Here is a 20,682-nt window from a genome sequence, read left to right on the forward strand (position 1 = left end):
ATTTCCTCATAAAGCGAAAGAAACTTTTCGAACAACCTAATATAAAAGATTATAAGTCTGATAACTTTCCATTCTGTTCTTTGTCTCATCTTAAATACTAACACGTTATCGACGAGAGACGAGACTCGACATTTTACATTTTCTAGACGTCGACGATATGAATCTTTTTGGTTTCATTCGATCTTCAAAAACTTGCGGCAACTGGAGTAAAATTTATTCTACGGTATACCGCCACCATTGTGCCGGAGGAGTAATGACACGATTAGCAAACGATAAACTCCGAAACCTTTGTGAGCAGCCATGTTGCAACCACCGCCCACTTTGAGGTTTGTGAGAGTAATGTTCATCACAAGAAGGGTCACGGAGCGTCAGGCCTTAGATACATGGTTAACGGGTTAATTGTCATCCCGACAAGACCTCAGATTTATGATACGACTATAGCTAAGGAGGTTGGAGCCCTGCAAGCGCGAGTGCTTACAGAATCTACAGTATCTCGTCTGTAGCAAGCTGCAATTACAAAGATAATGCCCCCTTCGTTGATATCTGTAGAAAGCGACGAGTTTTACCCGCCAATATCATAAAGCTGGGCTTTCAAATATCCTAGAAACACCAGAGGATTGAGTTAATCTGGGTTAATCTGACTGACCAGGCGCAGTGCGCCTGCCATAAACCACATTCGACATACCGATATCGCGCAACAGAATTTTCGTCGATATCAGAGAACCAATCAACGACTACAATAAATTTCGGATGTAGCCATAACGCGTCTATATGTATGTCGAAGATCGTAGCAATCAGTGGTGTGCCGAATTTTGTAACCTACACACCATCCAAGAGCAAAGTAAAAGATAATTAAGCCGCAATTAAGTGAGCAACCGAGGCGACAAAATCCATTTCAACGTCAATTGTTATTAATCCATTAAAGGTCAACGTTGCGTTAACGCAGCTATTTTTTTTTTTAATCAACTTACACTGTCGAGTTCTATTTTCTGAAGATTCGTTTGATATTTCTTTTCGTGGTTATTTCTTCCATGTAGGTTTTACGATTTTATGAAATATAAAGAAACTGATGTGTTTATGGTATTACGATAAAAGGTTGGTGCTCAGGTTGGGTGAGTTAAAAGTGTTGGAAATTAAAGTGATGATTATTTGAATAAAAGAAAGCAGCGAATGATTTTGGAAGGAGTTTGAAAAATAAAATATTAAACATTTAATAATTCTATTGAAGAAGAATGGTGGGAAAAGAACTTCTATCGTTTCTATATTTTAGTAGAGTATTATCACATCATTGTCAAACTATTTAAAACGTTTGATCTCTGCGAAATTTCAATTTAACGAACGCTGAAAACTATTTTGGAAGCTACCTAAGACGATTCATGCCGAAATTCCTGTCACGAAACTTTTTCTAAGTACTTTAAGTACTAGCAAAGATGCTTTAGGATATTCCAAGCTAATTTAAGCGGTTTAAGAGCAGTCGGTTGTTACGTACCAAATAAAACTTTGATTTTCTTTCTTTATTCGACATTAACCGAGATGTAACTCGATAACATCGAGCATCAAGAAAATGCTTTGCACTGACTTTGCTTTTGAGAAATAGCCACTGAAAAGAATCACAACCACTTTTTTTACACGACGCAAAGAAGACTCAATTGTCACGATCATATGGTTTTCTTCCAAAAGCGATTACACTTAAGCTGACTTACAAAAGTATTCGAATATTTCTAATGGAAAACATTTATCGTAATTATTTTATCTAACAAGCATCGCTCCTTCCAAGTTATGAAACGGTTTAAAGCCAAGTAAAACAACAGATTGATGTTGTTTGTTCACGATTGGATCGCTACTAGTTTGCTTTTATGGCCACAGAGTTACGAGATGCGCTATTGAGTAATCCCTGCTGCAATTTTCTCAGATAAAATTCATTGCCAGTTCTTAGGATACGGACTATGGCACATCGATTCCCTGGGCGAAATACGTACGTTTATAGTTCACTATCCAAACTCCAATTCAAAAACCTTATAAACATTTAAAAGTTAGGTCTTTATATTCTTCCAATTGTCCAAAGCTTCTTACTCGTCGTTGCATTCACGAACCCAAAGGTTTTCCATCAAACGAACGATTACTAAGAATTTGGGTAAACACAATATTTGGAGAAATCTGAGTAGATAAAAGGAAAGCATCAGATTGAAATTCCATCACAAAACGATCAATAAAATTTAACGTCGTAATAAAACCTTCGAACTCCAGCTCTAACTACATAAAATTGGTAGAATTGGAATATGAAGGATATTTCAGCAACGAGTTGCAAGGTTTGCGGAAACGTAACGTTGCTTTTGTATCGAAATTATAATGACGAAAGTTCTCAGAATCGCATGTATTGCATAATTGTTTCGCAACTAGTCATAGCGTAAAGACATATAAAACTTAATGAATACTTGTTGTATTCGATGCTGAAATTATTTATGTTGCCAAAAAGTTTCTCGATTGTTAACTTTGATCCTGTTTATCCTATATTTATGCGTCATTGAAAACCGCTGTCGAGAATGAACAGAGAGAAATTGCATAAAAAGTTGCGTGCTCTTAACAGTTGAATTTCAATCTTATTTACCAAATAAAACAGTTCTCAATGGATTACTATTAATTACTCACACAAATGTTTCTTAATTAAGCATGATTTAATTATAATTTTATATGTACATATTTGTTAAAAATGCAGCGAGAAAATTGAATAGAGGAAAATTGCATATAAAGTTGTATCTTCTTAACAGCTTAATTTCATTTATCGAATAAGACAGTACTCGTTGGATTATTATCAATTAACCGTATAATTATTCATGAATTAACCGTGAATCAATTGTGATTTTCAACCTACATTTTCTGAATGCGAACGAAGAAAAATTGCATAAAAGGTTACATCCTCTTAACAGTTAAATTCCATTTATTAAATGAAACAGTTCTCGTTGGATTACTATCAATCGGTCGTATAATTATTTATTGATTTATCGTAATTTAACGGTGATTATAAATGTACACATTTGTTAAAAAAGAAAACGGACAAAGAGAAGTTGCACGAAAATGTTATATCTTCTTAATACCTTGATTCTGTTTATCGAACAAAACAGTTTTCCTTCGATCATTACCAATGTATCGTACAATTAATCGTGTTAATTAATCAACCGGGTAAACGAAGCAACCTTTTACTAATTATCGATTATTAATCAGATGCAACGAAATAATTCGGATGAGAAGAATTTCACAGCATAATAGGATTGATTGCTGTAGGTTTATTGCAGTTGCGTGTCAGAGACGTTGCAAATATCGGTTCGTTTTGTGACCCGGTCACGTTGACACGAGCCACTCAACAAGTCAGCGACTTGCCGTTGCCAAGTTAAAGCCGCGACTGAACTATATGTACTTTCCCCTAAGGGCCTTTTAAAGGGGATCTTCGCGTCGTGCCACTGAGAAGTTGTTCCGCAGACAGGCTTCTTTGAAGTAGCATGTGCCATGTTTATCGATTATCGACATGGAGTCCTATATTTTGTTGAAACGATCGAGCTCAGATCCAGGGCGAGATAGATCGTATTCGAACAACGAGACACTGGCCACTCCTGTGTCTGTTAAATATAAAAGTTATTTGAGAGAGAAATTGATAAAATGCCAGTAGTAGCTTGTAAGTATGAAACAAAATGAGAACAACGTGTTTGAAACACGTGCTATTCAAAATTTTGTTAATTTGATAAATTATTTGGATTCAGATGCTAAGAACAGAGTTTCAAATGCTCTTTCAACGGAGAATAATTATTATTATAGCTATTAGGGCTGCTAATTTTCGTATTGTTTATATTTAATTTGTTTCGTATGGTTCGATAGTTTAAAACGATTAAAATCAAGCTACAATAATAATTAGTTAACATGAGATAATAAAAAAATGTAGTAGAAAAATAGTTGTATATTTAGTTGAAAATTAGAAAAAGTGGAATTTATGTGTACTCAATATTTATTACAATCAATTGCAATCAATAATAAAATTGAAACTTGTAAATTAACAAAGAGAAACTAATTTTCGTTAGCAATTACCTTGTAATTACATTCTGACAAATGAAAAGCAAAATAGTGTCAGGAAATTGGACTGTCACAAAGTCTTATATATAGAACATGATTTGCAGGCGCGCGCAATGTGATGAGTTTACTTATCAATTAATTATAATTAAATGATTATAATTAAACGATTAAGTGATTCATAGTTCAGCGATAAATTACAATTCAATGAATAATCATTAGAGCTAACACGGATCATCTATCGCCGACTTTGATGTTTCTTGCTTACTTTTATGTTGAAATAAAGCGGAACGAATTTCTTATCTTACAACAAGAAGATTTTCGATCATAATAAGAGCTAGAATTGTTTATATAAATAAAATGTATAAAAGAAGTAATAATAATATATTTATATTATTATTTCTATATATAATATAATTCGTAGCTTTCAAATATTTTGTTTCAAAGAATTATATTTTACCGATATTGTTTATATTAAGGTTTCTTAACAAATAATCAATTCTGAAATCCAATTATTTATGTAAAATTTGTACTCATTCTCCAAATAATATCTGGTGGCATTTATACTGCGTACAAAGTAATTGGATGTATTGTGCAGGAGTTGCACTTTTTTACCTACGACTAAGTATTTTCCATGAAACCTTCACTTTTTATGCAGATGTAAACACATTTCATTTTCGTTTAACATGCAAATCTTCCATCTGCTCGTTTCGTCTTCCTAGGAACACATTATCATTGCATTGAGCACGATAACGAACTAATATAGAGTATGCAAATTTTTTGAAGTTCTTTAAACTTACAGTACTTTCAAAAATACGAGAACATACGATAATTGCACCCCAGTTCCTTTTGATGACTGTGGTACACGTTACATACACATATTCAGGACCACATGCATATAACATATAACGTCATATGAGAACGTTGCAAATTTAGATATTTATATATATACACACACATTTATGTACACATGTATATAACCGCAATGCGGTACGAAATGATACAAATGCAGCAGAAAATTGAAAAGTAGTATTAGTGAAATAATACTGTCCTTGTGATAATAAAACGTGTTATCAAAAAAATATTTGTTGACATTTCACGTGAGTAATATGTACGTATATGTATATACAGCGTGTCCAATTTAAACACGTGCAAGTATTATTTATCTAACTATTGACAACACGGAAAAATATTTTATAAGAACGTTGTTTGATCCCGTGAGGGAAATTTAATGAAATATTTACTGCTTTTTACAATACTTGTTTACAGATATTTTAACATTGACGTACCTTTTTTTAAATCGAACTATACGTTTCTGTTATTGCTACTGTACTTCACTTTCCTGGACAAATTCAACAACGTGTATACCGAATATATTTGAACAGTAATTTGTCGGATATTTTTGTAAAAAGAAAGGTTGGGAGGTTGGGAGGTTGGGAGATGTAAAGTTTGTTTATTGTTTTTTTTTCTCATAAAGTGGGATAGGAAATAACTGAAATGAATCAGATCGATATGCTCGATGACACATACGTGCTACATAGGCGAGTGATCTTTTCCACTCGTGTTCTTCATCTTTGCGCAACACTAGAGTTCCTATAAAGTTCAAAGTTCATATTTCATACGCAAAAATATTATGATTGATATGATTTATGACCTTAAATACATGTATATAAAGATTCTTTTTATTTTAATATCACCTTATGGCTAAACTGTGATATTTTAATATAAAACAGCTAAGTAAAGAAACACTAATTGAATTGTGAGAGTAAAGAATATTTTAACGTCTTCAATATTTTAATATTATCGCCAACAACATTTTTCAAATCACCAAGAGGATGGAAAATACATGTTTGGCTAAAGAACCAAATAAAAGGACAATTTAACACTAGAATTACCACGCCAGTCAAATTAACAGGTTTTGCAATTTTATTCTAAAATTCCTACTTATAAAATTCCTACTATAAAGTGAGTTTTATTTTGTTTTTTATGTATTCAAACTGAAAATAATTTTGTACCAAGGCAACTTACACCAATACCAGTCAAAATGACAGGTACTTGTCAAAGTGTAAAAGGGTGCTGCAATCTGTTTATCGAACCCCAATTAACCAGTTTCCTCGTTTTGTACAATTTGCCACACATTTTGAAAATTTCTACTGCGTATCATTCGATATGACGATATTAGTTATCAGGAAAATTCCGGATCGATCGCTAGATGCTAACACTAGTAATTCCACAGCAGTCAAAATGACTGGCTCTACAATTTTATAAATGTGTCAAGCCTCGTTTAGAGATCCCAGATGGATTAATAATACCAAAAATCTACTACATAACATGGAATAGATTCTGTAAGAAAGTAATAAATCAATAAATATAAAAATATTCTATTATTACGTATTTTTTAAAGACCAGTCATCTTGGCTGGTTTTGGTAGGAATAGCTTCGTGTTAACTATCGGTAGTTCTAGTGTTAATATAATGGTAATGCAAGATCATTAATTGATTATGTACCAAATTTGTGAAAATGGAAAATATTCTATCACGTTCTTCCCCTTTTATTTTCACATATAAAATATTAGGAAATAAAAGCTGTACATATACGTAACATAATCACATGTGATATGTATATAACTCGTACATAAATTAAATAGAGCACATAGGATAAACGTAAACGATTTTGTTTCGCTTGAGCTCGAAGAAAATTTATTCCTCACTAATGAAATCGATTTCGTATTGATTACGTTGTTATCACCGATACTCGTCAAATGTTCATTAATGTCAAAACGTAACAATAGCTATTGAAACTCTGCTCCATCAGCTTCTGAACATTTACTCGCTCTGACTTCAATAGACTGTAACTGTAACACCGAAGTAAACATCCGTACGCAGATTACATCAGAGATATTGACTTCGGTTTAACAATCTATTGAAGCGATGATTCGTGAATACTTGGAACTTGACAGGGGAATTTTGAGAAACAGCTTATGATAAGATCGTTCTATACCTTTTCACATGTTCTACACGAGTGCTGTTCACGAGCCAAACTTTTAATGTGATTTATTCCCCCTTCATGTCTTGTCACCATAAGGAAAGGAGTTCGGAATAAGATTAATAAATTTAATATAACTTTCCTCTATTTTAAACTCAATCTCGAACGGATGATAGACAGGAGCGTAAGAGACCAGTTTCACTTGCGAGTAAAACTCGAGACTGTCTTGCACGACGTTGGAATACAAGATGTCGTAAAATAAGAAATGATGTTACATTAAAAAGAAAAGAAGAAAAATGGAAGGATTCGAAATTTACTTGGTCTGAAAATATTTCATATACCATGAAACACGAAGCATAGAAACGTTTCAGCAATTTTTTGAATATTTCGTCCTGTTTAAGAAATGTTCCTTTGCAGCGATTCACACAAATGAAGTACAAATTCAACGTTATTACATTGCAAATAGTTGCTTACGTAAATATTACAATTATAAAACGTATGTGTGTGTCTGCGTGTGAAAACTCTTAATCGCAGTCGTTCACGTAATTCTTTAAATAACGATAGTCTCTGAAGCGCGTGACAAAATTTGGAAATATTATTTAAAATTGCAGCTTTTCTCATGACATACGCCTCTTTACGAGAATATTAAATCTTAAATATAAATATCTAACGAAATATAATTCCAATGCTAATTATAATTTATTTCTTAAATCAAATGCACATAGGAAATTTAAACTAACAATTAACATTAATCGTATTCACATATTAGCAACATTCCACCTACGGTATCTATATTCATTTGTTATAGAAAAATTTGTCACTGATATGAAATATAGTTATGGTACTTGATGGTTAACTTTGAAAATGTAGTATTGTATCAAGTTTTTTTTTTTTATTTAGTTGTGTACATTCACAATTTGTCCGATTTGGACATTTGGTAGAATTTTTTGGCTGTTTGATTATCATGTGGGTGGCTACCCCCAGCGGGGTACCATCTTCGTGTTTGTTAAGTTATATCCTTTATGAGATCTGTTGGGTGTATTGTATCAAGTGATTCAAAAATATTAAAAATATATTTACATGTATACCCTGTACCATTTGTTAGCTCCAAACGTGAGCTTAGAGCTTACTTTAGATAAAATATTTAAATTCGATTTATTTTAAGTCACAATAAAAAATTAATTTTACGACTTTTCTTTATATTGAGATGATAGGATGTGTAGGGTGGGAAAGAAATATTCCACGGATTGATTTAACAATTTATTGATTTATTACTGTTTATTAGTTTCTTAATGATACGAGAAACACCTGACTATCTTACTAGCGCGTGTTACCTGTTACCGTGTGCTCGTACTGTTCTCATGCTCACCATCGACTCGACTTTACTGATCACTCGTAACTCTCTGTCTCGTGTGTCTCGAGTTTTCCTCGAGTTTTCTCGTTTCCCTTTATATAGGGTGTCGAAAAGAAAGTTTTCTTCCGGGGTAGGGAAATAGTTTTTTCTTGTCGAAGGCCTTTGCGGTTTTCTGTAAGTCCCATTCTTTTACGACGTCCTGGCCAGGGCTTTTTCTTTTACGACGTCCTGGTCTCGGCAGGTCATGTGGCCAACACATGCATATAAACTCTGGAACTTTCTTTATGGCCATGGGCAGCTACAATATTATTTAAACGGGTTGATAAACCAAGTCGATATATCAAATATATCAAACACTGTTTAAGAAAGTGGAAAACCTTGTACTATTATGGAAGTTATTTCAATGCTTACATCGTATGAAATTTATAGCATTTATAAAATTATAATTCTCCTTTAGATCGTCTGTATTCATCAATTTTTTTTTAATGTAGGTTAATATGATTCGATAAATTAAAATAAATAATTGTATATTCTAGTATCTCAATCTAATGATTCGTAACTAAAACTATATTATCATTGTGATATATAAAATATACCAAGAAACGAACGATATACAATATGCTACGAAATAGATAATTTCATAAAATTTTCTCCTAACATATCTTTATCCTTAATTATAAAGCAAACAAAAATAAATACACAATATTATCTAATTACAATGAATATTATTTATATTATATTTAATTAACATACGAGAGCGTTGAATTGATTAACGTGCAAATTCGTATCTTTTATCAACAAAATTATTTAATACTAACCTGTTCATATTTGACGTTACGTATACAAAACATTATAATCACTTGCATAAATTATTAATTAATTAAACAGTAAACATAGATAGATTTTTTAAAACTTGTACTGAAATTTAGTATATTTTGTATTCTTTAGCAAATCATCCGAGAAAATATGATTTTATTATTAATAATTGATAAAAAAAACAATCCTTCTCAGATGAAAAAGTATTCTGCCTTGAAAAGGTTAAAAGCAATTTTTGAATCAATAGCGGAATAATTCATGTAAGAAATTATTTATTAGTCGAACAAAAGAATTGTAAAAAATGCATCAATTAAATAATTGGACTCTCGCAGCCGCGAACGTTTTGCTTCGCCAGAGAATTGCGATTTGCTACGCTTCTTCTTCGCGGTATAATAAACAACATAGATACATCGTCAATGCAAAACATTCTCGATGTTATATCGGGTGTTACAAAGAAATAAATAATTCCTGCATTCATATAAATATAAAATACTTAGTTCAAAAAATGTTCTAATCGCGGTTACCTCGTGTATAAAATTAATTATACACAATATCGACATTTTAGAGATTTTGAAACATTTTGCGATATCTTTTCAGAATTTTAAGAGGATTTTCTAAAGCTATCGGCTAGAAAAGCGAAAATTAATTATATTATACAAAAGTTTGAATTTGCGATATCGAAAACTTCGCGAGAGTTTAAATTCCTGTTAGGATACGTTTTCAACTTTAGTTCACAAAGGTTTGAGTTTATGCAAACACGAATTTTACTCCCTTCCACGCAGATCACGAAGAAAATACATAAACCAGTACTATCTTTTTCAGATAAATATAAAGTACCTTGAATGTGAATGAAAATATGTTACATTAAAGTTAAGTAGGCAAGAATTGTGCGAATCTCTGTTTAAATGTTCTCTTTGCCACTGTATTCTAATTTATGGTATGTTTTTAAAAAATAATATAAATTTATGCAGCTATGTTTCATTCCTGTCATGTATAAATTACGAAGGTCGGCTGAAGTTATTTATGAAATGTTGTTATATATTATTATGAAAATGACGAAATTACAACTTTTTTACTTACACAAAATTTCAAGAAAAAGATTAGAAATATAAGAATGTTTACTAAAATGCTCATAAAAGGATTGAGGATAATTATGGAATATTTTGGTGAACGTAACTAAAGAAATAAATGTTTAACAAGAATTTACTTAATCTGTCAAAAATATCCTAGAAAGAATTTTACGTTTTATATGGATTTTGTATACTCTTAATGTCGTTATACTGAATTTATGTGGGAAAACTCATGTTTCCAAAATAATAAATTACAAATATTTTCTTTTTAATATTAACTATAGAGATATTTAACATTTGGTATTGGCGACTGGCATACGAAGATTAATATTACAAACAATTTGCGAATCAATACTAAAACAGTTCGCATAATACATATCTACTTTGCAAAAACAATTTAGAAATTCTAATTATAATTAGTATACACATGTTTAAAAATGAATAATTTCAAATGATATATTACGTGTATGATGTATAAATATTTTCCAATTTATTATGTCAAATCGAAGTCCTGTTACGTTTTTATTCGAACAATTTATAAAACGAAAATTTCATATTATTAGAAATTTCTGTAAACCGTAAAATAATTAGAAAACACTTATTTCGAGTAATGGGACATAATCAGAGCTCTCTAAAGAGGCGGGTACACCTGTACACCATAAAATCGAAAAGTGCATAGGAGTGGAAATAATCCACGTAGAAATAGTACCAATAAAACGATTTATAGTTCGATGACAGATACAGCAGCCAAGTTTTGCTATATTCGTTGAATAGAGCCATTTATGTCTCAAAATGTCACAAATATTAGTTCTAACATACGTCGACTGGAACATTTTTATTTATTTCGGTTTCCACAGCCTGTTATTCTTTGGTTTAACACTTTGTATAGAGACAAGCCAAAGAGGATTTTTTATAATTATATTTGACAAAATTCCTTTCTTTCGTATACATATATTACACATACCTTTACACGATATATTATGTAACTAACTGATTTTCCATAAGATTATTTAAAATTTCATTTTCTATTTACATTTGATCCTGTAATTTTGATTTTATCTTTCCCTCTTTAACATAGCAATTTTTTTAATAATGTTGCATTCTTTAAATCATTTTCCATCGAATCGCATTTTTCTATCGTTAAAAAGCTTTTTAAATTTGACGAAAATATAAAAGATTCTTATCGATATGCGTAATTTCTCGTCTCGATATTATACCAAAATTTTGTTCGAAACATTACAAATCTTTATGTCTGTTGGAGCAAGAGCCGGATTGAGACAAGAAAATTCAACAACTGATTAACTGCTGGAAAAGAAGGAATCAGAAAAGCCGAGATCTGTATACTTGTATATCTATTAATTGAAATATTGTTTTTGGAAATGTCTGTATGAATGTTATGTTACAAAAGCAGTACTGCAGACTGTAATTTGGTCCCCGATGACAACTTTGTCATTCTACTTTTACTATTAGAAGAATAATACCTTGATTTTCTATAGAAACCTTAATTTGCAGGACATTCCTTTTGCTTTGATAACGATGTTTATTGAAAAAAACGTTCTCTTTCATACTCTTCCCTTTTAACGCTATTGTTAATTATTTTAAGATAAGAAAGGAGCAAAATAAAATACATCTCGTGAGAGCATTTTATCTGAGAATATTTTAAGTCGTTCGAACTTTCACCTTCAAATTTCCTCGTAAATCTATAAAATTATATCTCACGAATATTCCTCAAAGGATAATGAAACACGTAATACGTATCTTTGAGCACAAAGCAAAGCTCTTGATCGCATTTAATCTTTAAGATGGATTTATCATTTCGAAGGCAGACTCAAAGCGTAAATAACATTATCGCTGACATAACTCTTGGTTTATCGAGACACAGATCCATTCACTTGCGTGACACTTGCACGTGAGTGAAGCTACACATATCGATGTTTATATTATCCACCATATATGTTTCAAGCTATTTCGAATCGACGAGATCGTTATTTTGCAATTCTACGACACTTTATCGGCCTACGAGGCAATATACCCTGGCAGACGATTCATCGTATAGTACGATGCGAAAAAACAACCCCACGACTAGCCATCGAGAAATATAACATAACAGGTTGCTGTCGCGCGATAAACTACCACCTTGGCATTTTAATACGTTTGAACATCTTGCATTTCAAATATATCAGCTTAACCTTTTTTTATTATGATAAATTTACAATTTCTTTTGAAACATCATTCGGAAAAAGCGACATATTCCTAAGCTCGTTTCAAAGCCTTGAGTTAAATAAAATTCCCCAAAGTTTGTCCATTCATGAATTATTAATTCATTAATTAATTCATTCATTAAATTATTAATTGATAAATTACATGATGCGATAGAAGATGTTGGTGCAAAAATAGGACAAATCTATCTTTAAAAGACTTGTACTTTTATTGAAGTTTTATATATTTATAGGCATTTTTCTCTGAAAATTGATCGGTGCAAGAGTCAGACTATTGCAACGCACTGATAGCAATTTTTAAACTTATCCAATGTAATCTTTGGAAGGAAAAATTGGCTGTGTCCAGGACTTGCCCGGATTTTGTTCTAAAATACAGCGTTAACGGTGATGTTAACGTAGCGTTAGTCTGTCAGCCAACGAGATTCCAATGTTTAGTAAACCTGTTTTCTTAATCGCGTGTCTTTTCTCTTGTCGATTGGAAATTTCTTCGGACGAAGAAGAATCTTATCGGTCATCGAGAAGTAAATATGTGCCGACAAGAAATGACCAAGCAAATGTCAATGGTTTATATAGGAAACTATTTGTGGAGCGCCAAAGAAAGTGAAGCAAAGATAAAGATGTAAAAAGGTACAATATTCCATTTGAAATTGCCAGCATCTTCGTGCAGGCAAGTGGAAATATTTAAAAAAATTTCCTAGGTACATTTTTCAAAAACGTAACAAGTATCCTTCGTCATATCATGCGTCACGTCACTACATCCAAAATATCAGTGGCATCGTTTAAACAAGTCGTATTTAATTCACTTTTATTCAATTTCTCACAACTTAAAAAATCTACGCTTGCTCGATCTTTGCACCGAGATCTTCGATTTCTACTCGTCAAACATCAGAGATAGCATAAATTGTATATGGTCTGTCGAATATCGAGTTTGTTGAAAATGTACATCCGAAAACCCAAGTTCTCAACCTCTGTCTCCGTTACCCTGAACCGCTGTATCCGGATGCCGAATCACTTTCCTACGAAATATCGTCGATTCCTTGCGAGAAATCTTCGCATCTTCCTAACTGTGGTGGGAAGCTGCGACACGACAGTTCCAACGTTCGACAAATTTCGCATTGCAAACTCTCACGACTGCTGAGACGCCGCGATATTGATTTTTCCCCAGCAATCGTATTTGCACTTCGCACGTGCAATTTGCACTTGCACTTTGCGCCAACGTTCCGTAGACATTACAGTCTACTTGTTCAGGGCAGACCTGAAACTGAGGATTTCAGTCCAACTGTCTCCATTTATACCGCGCGATGCCTTGGTTGGCTGATCAAACTGGTGGCTCAACTCGCAAGTTCTAACCAGATGTTCAACTCGGAAGGTCCAACTGGGAATCGTTTAATTCGATTGGCCAATCGAATTAAAAAATCGGGACGATGGTTCTCAGTATAAGCATGATATAAGTAGATATGAACGGAGCTCAGATAGGCTCAGTATAAACGGGGACAGTGAGAAGCTTGGCGAAGCCTTCAGTCTCGCGTCTGCCCTGAAGAACTCAAGAAGTAGACCACAATGTCTACGAAACTTTGACGCAGAGTACAAGCGCAAAGTGCAAACACGATTGCTCCCGAGAAACCAATCTCGTGGCATTCGATAAACTGTCGTATCGTTTTGATTGATTAGCACGTGGATACTGTCCCATTAAACAGTGTCCAGATTTGGGTCTGTTGCCGGCAATATTGAATTATCGTATAATGGTCGGGTCATCCGGATATGCTTTCCGCAATCTTCGAGGTAAATTTAATGCACACAGGTTGCTAGCTGAGCTATTTGGACGACTCTCTAGTCGAGCTTTATATTTATTTGCAAAGCGTTCTGTCACTGTTTTCAGTCGTCTTTTGCTGTTTTAATACCTAGCCTGAATTGTACGAAGTGTTATCGACTGCATTGGTTCTATTTTTTTAATGTGGCTATCAGCTGTTGTTCAGTATAGCTCGATGACGTATGTTTGGATGGTTTCACGACAACTTTGTATATTAATAGTCTTTTTCAGGATTTAACTGCGAGTCAGCAGTCAAGTGGCTTCCTATAAACCAATATATGTGTGTCCTCTTGCTGTTTTTATTTGCTTTACGTTTCTTTGTATGTGTCTTGTCTGGGTACGTTCCGAGATATGTTTAAAATGTAATACTTGTATTTTTTGGCGATATTGTTGATATTGATGATTTAAAAACTATTTACATTTTAATAATAGTGACAAGATTTATAATAATATATGCTAAAGATGAATGACATCTTTGTACAAGTTTCATCGCTAAAATATTATGCCATTCAGATGTGAATGGTGAATTGTCCGCTTAATATGTACGTAACTACTCAACAATAATTCATGTAGAAGGTCGAGAGGAAGAAACATAATACGAGCTGGAAATGTACAAAGTTAATCCGGTCTGAAGCAAGTTACAAGAAAGCAATTTCATGAAAAATGAACTTAGCAGTACTTCCCTTCAGAGTAAAATAGATAGTTGAATTTAGCTACGAAGATAATATTACGAGAAAATCTATGAGACTGTAGAATGGAACCAAGAGATAAGGAACATGAATTATTCAATTAGTAAATTAACAATATGTTCCAAATAAGTCTTTTGGTTATTATTACAGTTATTAAATTAATAATAGTAATTACTATTAAAATGCAAATAGTTTCTAAAACTATTAATGTTAACGATATTAATACAAAAGATAGCCACTAAATTTTAACGTACTGTGATTTAAAATAATTAAACAAATTACAAATTAAATATATTAAATATAAAATGCCAAGTTTCACATTATAGTGGTAATTTATGTTGCAAATGACTTTTGAATGTAATAAGATTTTTGAGTGGTCAGTTTGAGAAACCAGTTAAAAAATTTCGACGTTTTATGTTAAATGAATTTCAGGAAGAAACTAGAGCTATTGTTCATGTAGACTGTTCGTTGTAGTTAAAGAGAATGACGTGTTATCTAATACATATATAGCGAATAGTTTGGTCGTTCCTGAGAAGAAAGCTTTGATTTGAAGAATAAAGAAGATTGTAGACGTTTTCTCTGGAATAAAGAAAGAATTCGTGCTTGTTAGTCGAGGAAAATCTTCAATTTACTGCTTCTAGAAATGTTCAAAAAGTCAAACGTTGCACTTTCAAAAAAAGAAGACGTGCTATAAAGGAAAAGAAATTTTATTTGTGCAGTTCTTTTGCCTTTCACCGTTCATCGTTACTTTCTGTTTATTAATTATCCTTCCCGAATATCTCAACATTAGTTAACAAATAAAATATTCGGTGCCATTAACATCCTGCGTCTTATTCACATAACATCATATTTTTATCAACAGAAAAATGAGAAGAAATATTCTTTGGTAGTGTTGCAATACTAAACTTGATATAAAATTGGAAACTATACTCACTTTTGCTATTCCTCTCACCAAACTACTATTCAAATCCAGTGTTATACATGTAAAAAGTAACTATGGCTATTGTATCATCTAGCAACAATAGTATACTAATACAGTAGTAAAGTTTATCATTAAAGAAACATTTTTGGAATTACTATTAAAAGAAACTAATTCTTCGCACAACAATTAATGTACTAGATTACTGTATATCATAATATTCTATTTATAATTAATTATTATTTATAATTATTAATATATTGCATCATCTGGAAACAATAGTATACTAATTCAGTAGCAAAGTTTATTATTGAAGAAACACTTATGGAATTAGTATTAAAAGAAATTTTTTCTTTGTACAACAATTTATGTAATAGACTATTACATAATATAGTAGAACATAAAATATAATAATATATATTATTATTTATAATCATTAATCATCTAGGGACAATAGTATACTAATACAGTAGTAAAGTTTATTATTAAACAAACATTTTTGAAATTACTATTAAAGAAACTAATTCTTCGTACGAAAATTAATGTAATAGACTATTACATAATATAATAAAACATATAATATATAACAATATAATATGGTAATATAATAATATAGTATGCTAAGAAATATTTGCTTTCTGCAATCCATTTACTTTTCCTTTAAAATTGAATAATTTTCTTACCAAAGCCACAATAAAGTTTAACAAATTATGTATATAATATATAACTAATATTATATATTGAAAGAATTTCCCCAGAAAAATACAAACAAAGTTTCGAAGAAGCAATTTATCAAACACGTAAAGAGTATATTTGCGTGCCTAATTCCTGATGGCATAAATTTTACTTATTTCCTGCGTTGAAAACTTGGCACAAGCGTTGCCAAGTTTAAAACGATAAGAAGTAGACGAAAATCACTCGACCTTTTTTAAGAGAAGTCGTATTTTACCTTAGTTTTCCGGTTTCATGGGAATTCCTTTTAAATCAGTCTCATGATGTTTCCTCATCCTTTAAACCGGATCTTCGCTCAGTTTGGCTTGAAACTTAGTTAAGTGGACACGGTGTCAAGCTTTTGTTATTCTTCCATTACGATTCCTTTTTGTAGCTTTTTACGCTGCTGCGAGCTTCCTTTTGTAAACAATTTGGATGCTCTGTGTGTATAATTTCGTGAGAACTTTTAATTTCTTCTTAATCTACTGCAACTTCATTTCAGGGAAGAAACTTTTACCATGGTGATTTTCCCAATTCAGAATGCACAGAAATCCATAAAATTGTGCGAGCTTCAGGTATATCGTTGTCTTATTTACAATTGCGCAATGTAAATTTTGTTTACGTTTTGTCTGTAAATAATTATTCAACAATTAATTAAATGACTGTTTGTTAAATTCCCACACTGATAATTTTAATCTTCTCATTAATATTAATTTACCAATTAATAGGATTCACTGTTTGCCACATTTATTTCATATTAATTTTCTCATACCGTGTAATTATTAACGAATTTGATATGCTTCTATTCCCCATTTTTAAGTAACTTGCAGGACATAATTTTATTCTCTGAATAATCGTTAATATTATTATATTCTTCTGTTAATATTGCAAAATATCTTATACACGAACCTTGCAAACATAATTCAAACTTTCTTCCTGTAAAGAAATCTTCAAGTAAAACCTTGATTCTGTACTCTTATTTAATATAACTTTCTTCTGCGACAACAATCGCTCGATACTTGATTATATTATTGAGGAAACACCCAGTATATAAAAAATATCAGAATTATATTTCCCTGGTGATGCCGAGAGAATACTACGATACATAAAAAAGTTTGTTCAAGGTTGATAAATAGCAACGAACAGGAAGAAAGATTCGTAAGCCAAACGGTTTGGAAACTGAATATCCCAAATTTCGTGGTCCTTCCCCTTGAAGCTTCCGTATTTTCCTTCCTTCCCTCTTTATTTCGTGCGTTACGCATCGGTGAACCTTCTTCCAGATCTCATTTCGACTTCTGTGTTCCATCGTAAGACGGGTCTATTTGTTGACTGCTTAATATCGGTTTGGCTAAGCGACTGCTGAGTCTTAACGTTGAAAATGCCGGAAAAGGAGACGTGTATTTTGTAAGTTGGTAGAGATTATTGCTGAAACAAGGGAAACACTTTAGCTCGTGAAGGTGATCGAGGCAGGCAAAACTCGAGCAACTTTACGTGAACTCGTTTCCAACCCTCTCGCTACGTTTAGGGTTAAGATATTACCAAGTTATTGGCGGAGATCAATTTATATTATTCACCATGTATATTCTGAAATTGCTGGTTTTTATGAGCGCAAAGGTTCTCATTATCAATTTGAAAATAAGAGACGACGTCGTTTTTGGAAGGATTTAACTCTTTCTCTGACAGAGAAAAATTAGAAGAGAAAAATGAAATTTTATTTTAAATAATTCTTCTATCCTTTTTAATTTATTGGTAATTAAATATAGGTTTTATTAATGAAAGCAGAAGTATTCCAAATTGGATCTTATTTGTTTAGATCTTTAGGAAGGTAGTCGTATGTAACAATGAAATAATTAAAAAATTGTACTCTTTACATTGGAAGAAACAAATAACAACATTTTCCAATGCATTCACTGCATGCCACCTTTAAGTCTTCGTTATTTTAATAGAATTTGAAAATGGATTGATGTTCAGTGGATTAATGGATCCATCGACTGCAATTATTTGAATAACTGCAAACACGATTAAAATGTTTATGTTAAATAATTCATAAATCATACATTATCCTAGTGGAATTTACACAGAGACAATGTTTTTAATCATTTTTGTCTTTGATACTTATTTTCATCCAGAAAATCTCCAGAAGAAAGCTAATTTCCTTGTAGAAAAAGTAACTTATGAGAGTGGAAATACGGACTAGTAAACGTTAGGTATTCGATAAAAGACACGGAAATTGCAAAGAAATTGGTGCAATCGTTTACGGGCAAAATCGTCCAATTACGTTAAATAATTTCCGTAATTTATGTTAAATAATTCGTAAGTTATACATTAAGTCGAGAGACTCGTGGAATTTATACAGAAACGGCTGTTTTTATCATTCCCGTCTTCGATACTTATTTTTCTCCAGGACATCAGAAAACAGCCAATTTTCTTCTCCACCTAGAAGACTGCACAGAATGCATTCTAATGACTTCCGGCCGCAATAACGAAGCAACACTTTTGCTACGCTAATTCTAAATTTACCACGCTAATAACAAAGCGTCTAAAATGTTCTATTTACAATTATCCGCTAAGAGGATTTGCCAAACGTACTCGTACGACAAATCGTAAAGTTCGAATCGCAGTCAAAAGAGAAACAAAATTTTCTTCGAAGAAGCTAACTTACGAAAATAGTAATACAGTCAAGTCGAGAATCCTCGAAGGACACGCGAATCGCAAAGAAGTGAGTCCAACGAGACGATGGTCCAACGTTCTGGGAATCACGCTGAATGGAAGCAGAAGGCAGTGACATCGGCTCGAAAGAGGCAGTGAAGACTATCAATCCAAATCAAACGAAAACCACTTGTCTTCCCTCAAAGGTAGCCTTCTCGAGGTCCGATTATGTATACAACGGTGAATGGCAGCGTTCAGAGAGAATAATGCGAGTTTATTCATTCAGTGGAAAGAAAAATGGTGAATATCGACCGGCAGGATTACCAAGGCAAATAGCGTAACACGGATTATACATACATACATAACGAGACTAAGGCTGCGAAGCTCACGGTCTGCGAGTTCGCTCGCCTTGCCCGCCTTTCCTACCTGAATTCCCTACAATCTCAGCCCACAGCACCATCCCGCCAGGTGCTTACGATCTAATCTGATTCGTGCACGCGGACCTGTACACCCGGGTCACCGACCTACCGACACAATTAGGAGAGCTATAGTAACGCGGCGGACACCTTGACAATGTGTGCTTCACTAGAAAATTCCAATCAGTTTCTACCACTTTGTTATTATTATTTTACGTACATTTAACACATATCGGTACGAGACGTCGTTAACAGATTGCAGATTTTTATACAATTATTTTCTATGCAGCTACACAAATGGATCGTACGTTGATAGTAATTCGTTTATTTTTGCTAGTATTTTATTTGCCAGTGACTTGATAATTAGAGAAGTGCTCCACTTTGGATATTTTATATAATTTTGTATATTATATGCGTCCTCTGGATTTTAACAGCTTTAAATTCAACAGCGTTTCGATTGTTAATGTATTTCTAAATGCAATTAAAAAATTTCAAATATAGCTCACGAAGAGGAATTTTGTGAATGCCAAGGATATGGCGGAATAGTGTTTTTGTTTACGTAAGAGGAGAGTCTACTAAATATTGACATAATATTAAGCTTACTATTTCTACCATTTTCATGCAGATATAACAGGTGTGTTTCATTTTTGTGAGATTGTATTTTCTTACTTCTTTTATTTTCTTCATAAAATTTTGTAACATTGCATTTTATATTTTTCTTGCTTCATCTTCCATAATGTGTCAACAAATTTCGTAGAGCTAACGTTTCTACTATTAGGTTGTCCGAAAAGTTTCTTTCGTTTTATGAGGAAATCATAGACGCACAGTGTATTTTGTTTTATATTATTTCGTCGAATTACGTACGATCCATTTTATTCCATATATATCCATATTTCACAGACGTGGTTTCACCTTTGTATGAAGGTGCACTGTTATAAAAAACACGTTTGCGAAAGAAAGACACTTTCCTAATATAATATGTTAC

At 32.4% G+C, this 20,682-nt stretch overlaps 1 protein-coding gene across 12 annotated transcripts in view; it reads left to right on the forward strand.

Annotated features, from left to right (window-relative positions):
- The window catches only part of LOC126866589 (acetylcholine receptor subunit alpha-like), a 382,525-nt gene that overhangs the window by 223,778 nt on the left and 138,065 nt on the right, over window positions 1-20,682 (forward strand). The gene's annotated exons all lie outside the window — the stretch shown is intronic.

The sequence above is a fragment of the Bombus huntii genome, chromosome 6 (assembly GCF_024542735.1).
Source record: "Bombus huntii isolate Logan2020A chromosome 6, iyBomHunt1.1, whole genome shotgun sequence".
NCBI classification, from domain to species: Eukaryota; Metazoa; Arthropoda; class Insecta; order Hymenoptera; family Apidae; genus Bombus; species Bombus huntii.